At 32.9% G+C, this 8,531-nt stretch overlaps 1 long non-coding RNA gene across 1 annotated transcript; it reads left to right on the top strand.

Annotated features, from left to right (window-relative positions):
- Positions 1-2,524: 2,524 nt before the first annotated feature.
- On the top strand, positions 2,525-5,875 carry LOC138356573 (uncharacterized). The gene is made up of 3 exons (XR_011224532.1): positions 2,525-2,619; positions 5,189-5,236; positions 5,829-5,875. It is a non-coding gene; the product is annotated as an uncharacterized lncRNA (long non-coding RNA).
- The last annotated feature ends 2,656 nt before the right edge of the window (positions 5,876-8,531 follow it).

Below are 8,531 nucleotides of genomic sequence, written 5' to 3'. Positions count from 1 at the left end.
TTTGTCGTAATGGTCAAGTAGCTGTGAGAGGCATGATCTTCCCGCTGTAAATCCATGTTCGCCTGGATTGTGGAGATCATTTGTTTCCATGAAAGTAGTGACCTGACTCCTGATCAATATCTCAAACACTTTTATTATGTGGGACGTTAGTGCAACTGGTCTATAATTCTTTGCCAGTGCTTTGCTCCCTCTCTTGTGTAGAGGGGCTATGTCTGCTGCTTTAAGCGCATCTGGTATTTCCCCCGTGTCCAATCTCTTCCTACTCACTATACTGAGTGCCTGTGCTAATGTCACTTTGCATTTCTTTATAAATATTAAATTCCATGAGTCTGGACCCGGGGCTGAGTGCATGGGCATATTGTAAAATTCTCTTTCAAAATGTTCCATGCTCGTGTTGATATTGGTTATATTTACAGGGGTTTGGATATCACGCATAAAGAAGTTGTCCGGATTTTTTACTTTCATGCTGTGTATCTGAGTGCTAAACATATCCTCATACAGCTTTTTTAGGATTTCACTAATTGTAAAATTAGTGTTATGACAAATTAGAAATTTGTCATCCTCAATGTATGAACCTTCACTAATACAAATAGGTCCAATATTGGCAGTGATATTTTCTTATGATTTAGCATAAATGAAGAGATATTTTGTTTTCTTTTATTTCTTGAATTGCTTTTTTGTCTAGTTGCCTCTCTTCAATCTGATATGAATGCTTCAGTCTCTGTTTTATTTCTACAATCTCCCTGTTTAAATTATTCCTTCTTTGTATGAAAAGTTGTCTGCTTAATCATTTCCGTTGTTTTTTGTCTTTTTTTGTAGTGTCGCCTGCGTTTTCTTTCTACGTTGGACCTCTTTCTGCCTTTCCTCAAAGGAACATGTTTCAGACAGACTTCATAGGCTTCAGAAGTCTGTTTTTCTATTCTTTGTGTATGATGTTTATTACTTAGAACACATTCCCATTGAACGTTTGTAAGTTCCCCATTTATTTTTGCCCAGTCTATCCTTTTATTATTATTATTAAAATTGGATTTATTGAATAACCCTTCTCACTTGTTGTTTCTCTTAGGCCTACTACCATAATTAATGTTAGTTTTCACTTCAATGTTGTCCGAGTACGTAGTGTTTGAGACAGTAATGTCGCTTATTAGCTCATCATTGTAAATATCAGGTCCAGCGTGTTTTCGTTCCTAGTTGGTTCTGTAATCTGCTGACTGGGCGAGAATTTGTCACAGAATCTCAATAGTTCTCTGACCTGTAGTTTGTTATTTCCAGGTTGATTTCCTGCTATAATGTTATTTTTACTATTCTCCATTTTAAAATGGGCAGATTGAAGTCTGCAAAGAAGATAATATCTGGTACTGGGTTTGTTAAGTTATCAAGAATGTTCTCTATTTTGTGGATTTGCTCAGTTAATTTCTCAACTGTTGCATCTTGCAGTTTGTATATTAAAATAATAATTAGATTTATATTTTCAACCCTGATTCCAAGTACCTCTACCACTTCATTAGTTGAGTTCAGGAGCACTGTTCATGCCAGTTCCTCTTTAATATACAGACCTACTCTTCCACCTGACCTTATTACTCTGTCACATCTATATAAATTATAATTTTGGATCCAGATTTCACAATCCATGTGGTCTTTTGTGTTGAATGATTTGCTCATTCAAATCATTCAGTCATCATTTGCTCATTTATTTGATCATTCAAATATGAATGATTTCCCATGTTGTGTGTGACTTCTGGTGAGCTTAGGTAGTTCTACATTATAATGTAATTATACTGTACTGTACAGTTTATCATAACCCAAATTATATTTATTTTTCAGTCCTGGGAAACGCTTTACAGCGATTATGTCCCTCATGTAATATTATCGTGAACATTAATCAACATGTCTGCAAGTGTGGCTATAGGCTTTTTGATGTCAAACGTAAAGCTCAGCCGGAAAGCCAGGCTCAGGCAAATATCAAGAGATCAGAAAAGAAAAAACATATACCGTACATGGTAAGCTCACTTATATTTTTATTCACAATGTTTAATATGGAAATAAATAACATATAATTGACTAATTTAATTTTATTTAAAGGAAATATTTTGCTCCCTTTCATATTGTTGTAAAGATTACCAACATATATTGTCAAATGAGCAATTTATGTCATCTGCATTTAAAATACAGCTTTCACACACTTCACGTATTTGTGTTGGATAATATAATTTTCCAGCTTTACATAGAATACTTTGTGTTCTTTATCTATGTTCAGATGAGTTGCATAAAAGTGTGCAAGACTTACAACACCAAAAGAAATTGAAGGAGATTGAAGAGGAGATAACAAGGCTTCGAGCAATTTATGATTCCAAAAATAACAACCCAAAAAGGCGGACAATTATGTACACTGGCACTTCATCTAGAAAAAGAAGAGCTTTAGGTATTAGTATTATTGTCAACAGTTAAATATAATCACTAACTGCTCTTAAATGTAATTATAAATAACTTGTTATAGTAATATATTTTTTACAGTTTTTTTTCTATTACTAGGCACACCATCAAATCCTTTCCCTTGCAGTCATGAAGTAATGAAGCCTCCAGTTTCTGTTGTAGACGTTATACCCCAAAATATCAATGGTATGTTAGTTATCTAATTATTTTAGAGACATACAAATATAAATGCATTGCCATATAAACCAAGGACTAAGTTGCAAATACAGTGTGTGTGTGTGTGTGTGTATATATATATATATATATATATATATATATATATATATATATATATATATATATATATATATATATATATATATATATATATATATATATTTATATATATATATATATATATATATATATATATATATATATATATATATATATATATATATATATATATATATATATATTATATTATTAAATATGACCGAAAAAGTAAGATTAATAATTCTAACACAAAATTTTCTCAATCTTTCGTACATTTCTTTTCACTGTTGGAGGTAAATCAAAAATCAATACTCCAAAATTCATTTTTATTTCTAGTCTTTCTAGTCTGATGCGACACGAGCGCGTTTCGTAAAACTTATTACATTTTCAAAGACTTTTAGTTTACAAATACACAACTGAATAGAACTTACACATCTCCTGGTTTCGTTTATATCTACATTTGAGTGAGGTGGCATTAATAGGGTATTAATTTCATCAACACAAGACAGAACAAGAAGTGGCATTAATAGGGTATTAATTTCATCAACACAAGACAGAACACGAAACAATGGGTATTGAAATGGAAGTGATTGCAGAAAGCCTATTGGTCCATATTTCTTGATGCTTCTATACTGGAGCGGAGTCTTGAGGTGGGTAGAATGTAGTTGTGCATTAATTGGCTGTCGATTGCTGGTGTTGACTTCTTAATGTGTAGTGCCTCGCAAACGTCAAGCCGCCTGCTATCGCTGTATCTATCGATGATTTCTGTGTTGTTTACTAGGATTTCTCTGGCGATGGTTTGGTTGTGGGAAGAGATTATATGTTCCTTAATGGAGCCCTGTTGTTTATGCATCGTTAAACGCCTAGAAAGAGATGTTGTTGTCTTGCCTATATACTGGGTTTTTTGGAGCTTACAGTCCCCAAGTGGGCATTTGAAGGCATAGACGACGTTGGTCTCTTTTAGAGCGTCCTGCTTTGTGTCTGGAGACTTTCTCATGAATAGGCTGGCCGTTTTTCTGGTTTTATAGTAAATCGTCAGTTGTATCCTCTGATTTTTGTCTGTAGGGATAACGTTTCTATTAACAATATCTTTCAGGACCCTTTCCTCTGTTTTATGAGCTGTGGAAAAGAAGTTCCTGTAAAATAGTCTAATAGGGGGTATAGGTGTTGTGTTAGTTGTCTCTTCAGAGGTTGCATGGCGTTTCACTTTCCTTCTTATGATGTCTTCGACGAAACCATTGGAGAAGCCGTTGTTGACTAGGACCTGCCTTACCCTACAGAGTTCTTCTAGTCAACAACGGCTTCTCCAATGGTTTCGTCGAAGACATCATAAGAAGGAAAGTGAAACGCCATGCAACCTCTGAAGAGACAACTAACACAACACCTATACCCCCTATTAGACTATTTTACAGGAACTTCTTTTCTACAGCTCATAAAACAGAGGAAAGGGTCCTGAAAGATATTGTTAATAGAAACGTTATCCCTACAGACAAAAATCAGAGGATACAACTGACGATTTACTATAAAACCAGAAAAACGGCCAGCCTACTCATGAGAAACTCTCCAGACACAAAGCAGAACGCTTTAAAAGAGACCAACGTCGTCTATGCCTTCAAATGCCCACTTGGGGACTGTAAGCTCCAAAAAACCCAGTATATAGGCAAGACAACAACATCTCTTTCTAGGCGTTTAACGATGCATAAACAACAGGGCTCCATTAAGGAACATATAATCTCTTCCCACAACCAAACCATCGCCAGAGAAATCCTAGTAAACAACACAGAAATCATCGATAGATACAGCGATAGCAGGCGGCTTGACGTTTGCGAGGCATTACACATTAGGAAGTCAACACCAGCAATCAACAGCCAATTAATGCACAACTACATTCTACCCACCTCAAGACTCCGCTCCAGTATAGAAGCATCAAGAAATATGGACCAATAGGCTTTCTACAATCACTTCCATTTCAATACCCATTGTTTCGTGTTCTGTCTTGTGTTGATGAAATTAATACCATATTAATGCCACCTCTTGTTCTGTCTTGTGTTGATGAAATTAATACCCTATTAATGCCACCTCACCCCATCCACCTCACTCAAATGTAGATATAAACGAAACCAGGAGATGTGTAAGTTCTATTCAGTTGTGTATTTGTAAACTAAAAGTCTTTGAAAATGTAATAAGTTTTACGAAACGCGCTCGTGTCGCGTCAGACTAGAAAGACTAGAAATAAAAATGAATTTTGGAGAATTGATTTTTGATTTACCTCCAACAGTGAAAAGAAATGTACGAAAGATTGATAAAATTCGTGTTAGAGTTATTAATCTTACTTTTTCGGTCATATTTAATAATATATGTCTACAGGAAAGACTGCTACCAAAATATACTAATATATATATATATATATATATATATATATATATATATATATATATATATATATATATATATATATATATATACCTTAATTTATTGCCTGGCAATTCTGTAATTGCAGAGTCTCCCGGTGCTGCTGCTGTTGAAGTGTTACCTGAAAACTTTGATGGTATATCACATTTGTTATTATTTAAAAAAAAATTCCATATATATATATATATATATATATATATATATATATATATATATATATATATATATATATATATATATATATATATATATATATAATCATATATATTGCTATCCTCTCTGAAATTGCAGGGGAAACGACTTGGGTCCTTGATGTATGTAGGGTGGATCATAGTAGGCTTAAGTTAAATGCCTTATAAAGACCCTTAGGCCATTTTCATATTCATTCCTGATGCAAATGTCTTGTCAAGGGTGTATAGATAGATGAATAAATATGGTTGTAGATAAATGGATGAAGGGGTAATATTATAAACACATTTGTAAAAATAATATTATAAATTATAAATACTGTATATATATATATACATATATATATATATATATATATATATATATATATATATATATATATATATATATATATATATATATATAAAAGTATTTAAATTTATATATAAAAATATTTTTTGGTCAAAATATTGACTTATAGTTTGAGTTAAATTTAAAATAGCTAAAGAAGATAGTCTAAAAATCAGTGTAAGATTATAATTAAAGTATAATAATTTCAGCCGCTGCCGAACTTGCTGCAGAAATAAAAAAAAATCCAAGAATCGCAGGTGAAGATTTCTCAATGGCAGCACAGAAGAATGAAGGCTGAAATTTCTTGGGAAGAAAGTCGGTCAGTTCTATTTGAGTGGGAGGTGTGTAGGCACGCTGTTCCAGTTGAAGGTACATACACAATACTTATAAGCATATTGTCTATTTACATCAGCATATCAGTTTACATTACAACTTATTATATTTGCATTTTTTTTAGTTATATTTTTTAAATAGAGAGTGGATACTTCGTTTTAAATATACCTGAAGCATTTTATCACTAATGAAAAATGTTTATGTATACTTATAGATCATATTTTTTTCCTAATTCTGCATGATCTGAAACTGTACAGAAGTCTTTTTTGACAAAGATGTGATATTTTTGAACATATGTTTTCAAATATTTTCATTTGACAGACACAAAATGCTTCAAATGTATGATTGAAGCCAGCATCAAATGTGAAGATTGTCATCGCCTATTCTGCTACCACTGTGATATGAAAAAACATTTTTTAAACCCATTCCATGATAGGTTTTCCTGGGCCAGTGAATATTATGAAGCATTGCCACCAACTGTGACTGTTGACGTTAATGGGACATTTACTGACTGGCGTATGTATACCAAAAAATTCTTTACATATGAAAACTTTTCTTTTTATTAAGCCTTTACAATATAAGTACCAAAATATTGAAAGAAAAAAATAAATAAATTTTTTACTCAACAAGCAATTCAATTTTTATGGCATTTGACTTACTGAATATTATTTAAATATGCAATTTTTGCTAAGTTTATTATTATTTTCTTATTCAGAACCTGTTGTGCCAGTTCCTGTGCCAAAAATTTCCTGTAACTGTAAAGACTGTAACCTTAACATAAAGAGTTCTGACATCATGTGTACTTTCATAATGCTCTCAGGTATATTTTATTTAATATTAAGTTTGAACACATAAGTCTATGAGTATTTGCATCACTGAATATAGTAGCATCACTGAAGTTCTAGTGACGATACCCATACCCAAGCATGTGGACTTCAATCTTTGAGACACAAACATATCCATTCAGTGATGGAGATGAGTTTTACAAAAGATTCAAAATAAGCTGCTTTATTTTAGGAATAAATACTAAAACTAAGCTTTCTAGGCAGGTATGACCTTTATCTGCCCATATTTGAGTGTCAAGAGTGTGGATACAGCCTTCCTGCAGATGCTAAGATGTTGTATGATAGTGGATACTTCTGCTCATCAGCCACGAAAAGTAACACATTCTTCAGCACCAAACTCCTGAACAACTGGCATTTCCTTAAAAGGAACAATCCAGGTTTATCAATGAAATCCTTGTTAATAGCGCTCCAAGCGCTTGGCTCTCATAATGGAAGAGTAAGTATTTATTAATTTTATATATGTAATGTAAGTACCTGTATACATTAAACTGTATATATAATAATACATAAAAATATGAACCCACTCCACACATTCTCTTGTGCCACTTACATGTACAAAACCTTGTTCCTAAATGCACATCCTGATCTGAAACTCTTCCTTGATAGATGTAAAGGATCCCATAATCACCACACCAGAAATCAATATCTCTCTGATATCCCCCGAGTCAAACTAAATCTGTGCAAACTCTCTATGCAAATAAAGTAATTGGTTATTGCTCCTAATTGGTAAACTTTTTATTGAATTAAAAGCTGTCCAGCTGTTCAAAACATTATTCAAAAGTAAAACTAAAAAGCATTAATTTCATCCTTATAGTTTCCTACGTAGTTCTTCAAACTTGCACTGTTACTTGTGCTACCCACTCCCCCAATATATATGGCTAACTTATGCAACTTGCATGGCTTAGCCACATCTGGGCCTAGTGCTGGGAACTAGGTTCCCAGCACTACGCTGGGAACAAGGTTCCCAGTATTAGGCTGGGAACCAGGTTCCCAGTACTAGGCTGGGAACGTAGTTGTTCACTCTTGCACTATTACTTGTGCTACCCACTCCCCCAATATATGGGGCTAATCCATGCAAATTCTATATTCAGTATATATTTCAGGATGGTTGCATCAACTTTGAAGCTGCTAAAAGAACATTCCAGGAGTAGAGATTTATGCAGTATGAACTTGCAAATGTCCAAAGCTACAATAAGACCGTGTGCCCTGCTTGTCATACTAACCCATTTGCCATACATATTGATGGCAACAAAAAGTTATTCCGATATTAAAAAGTTGGAAGGTACAGTTCTTAAATAATTTTCCTTTTGTAAGATAAATTTTTATTTTTCAACAATTAATACATTTCTATTAGGGCAACTTATATATCACAATACATTATTCGTTATGTAAATATATCAATATCTGAAAAATTCTTACATGCAATACATAATAGCGTTATTCATGTATTACAACATTAAGTAATATATATTTACACAATCATCAAAATTGAAAACAAATCAATGTAAATTATGTAAATACTGTAATTTTGTTTCTTTCAGAGGATTGAGGGAATCATATTATTCAGAGTGTCTTTGCTGCTGACAATGATGTGACTAATCACCTTAACCATATAGAGAGCTTAAAAACAAAGGTAAATATTATGTGTACAGACTTTGTAAACTGTACATAGATTTTATATTTTTATTTATATATACAAGACTTTTTACATACTTGTACAGCCACTAGCACGCA

This window comes from Procambarus clarkii, chromosome 73, assembly GCF_040958095.1.
Source record: "Procambarus clarkii isolate CNS0578487 chromosome 73, FALCON_Pclarkii_2.0, whole genome shotgun sequence".
In the NCBI taxonomy this organism is placed as follows: Eukaryota; Metazoa; Arthropoda; class Malacostraca; order Decapoda; family Cambaridae; genus Procambarus; species Procambarus clarkii.
Note: the sequence above shows the minus strand (reverse complement) of the source record. Positions and strands in the feature narration are given on the sequence as shown.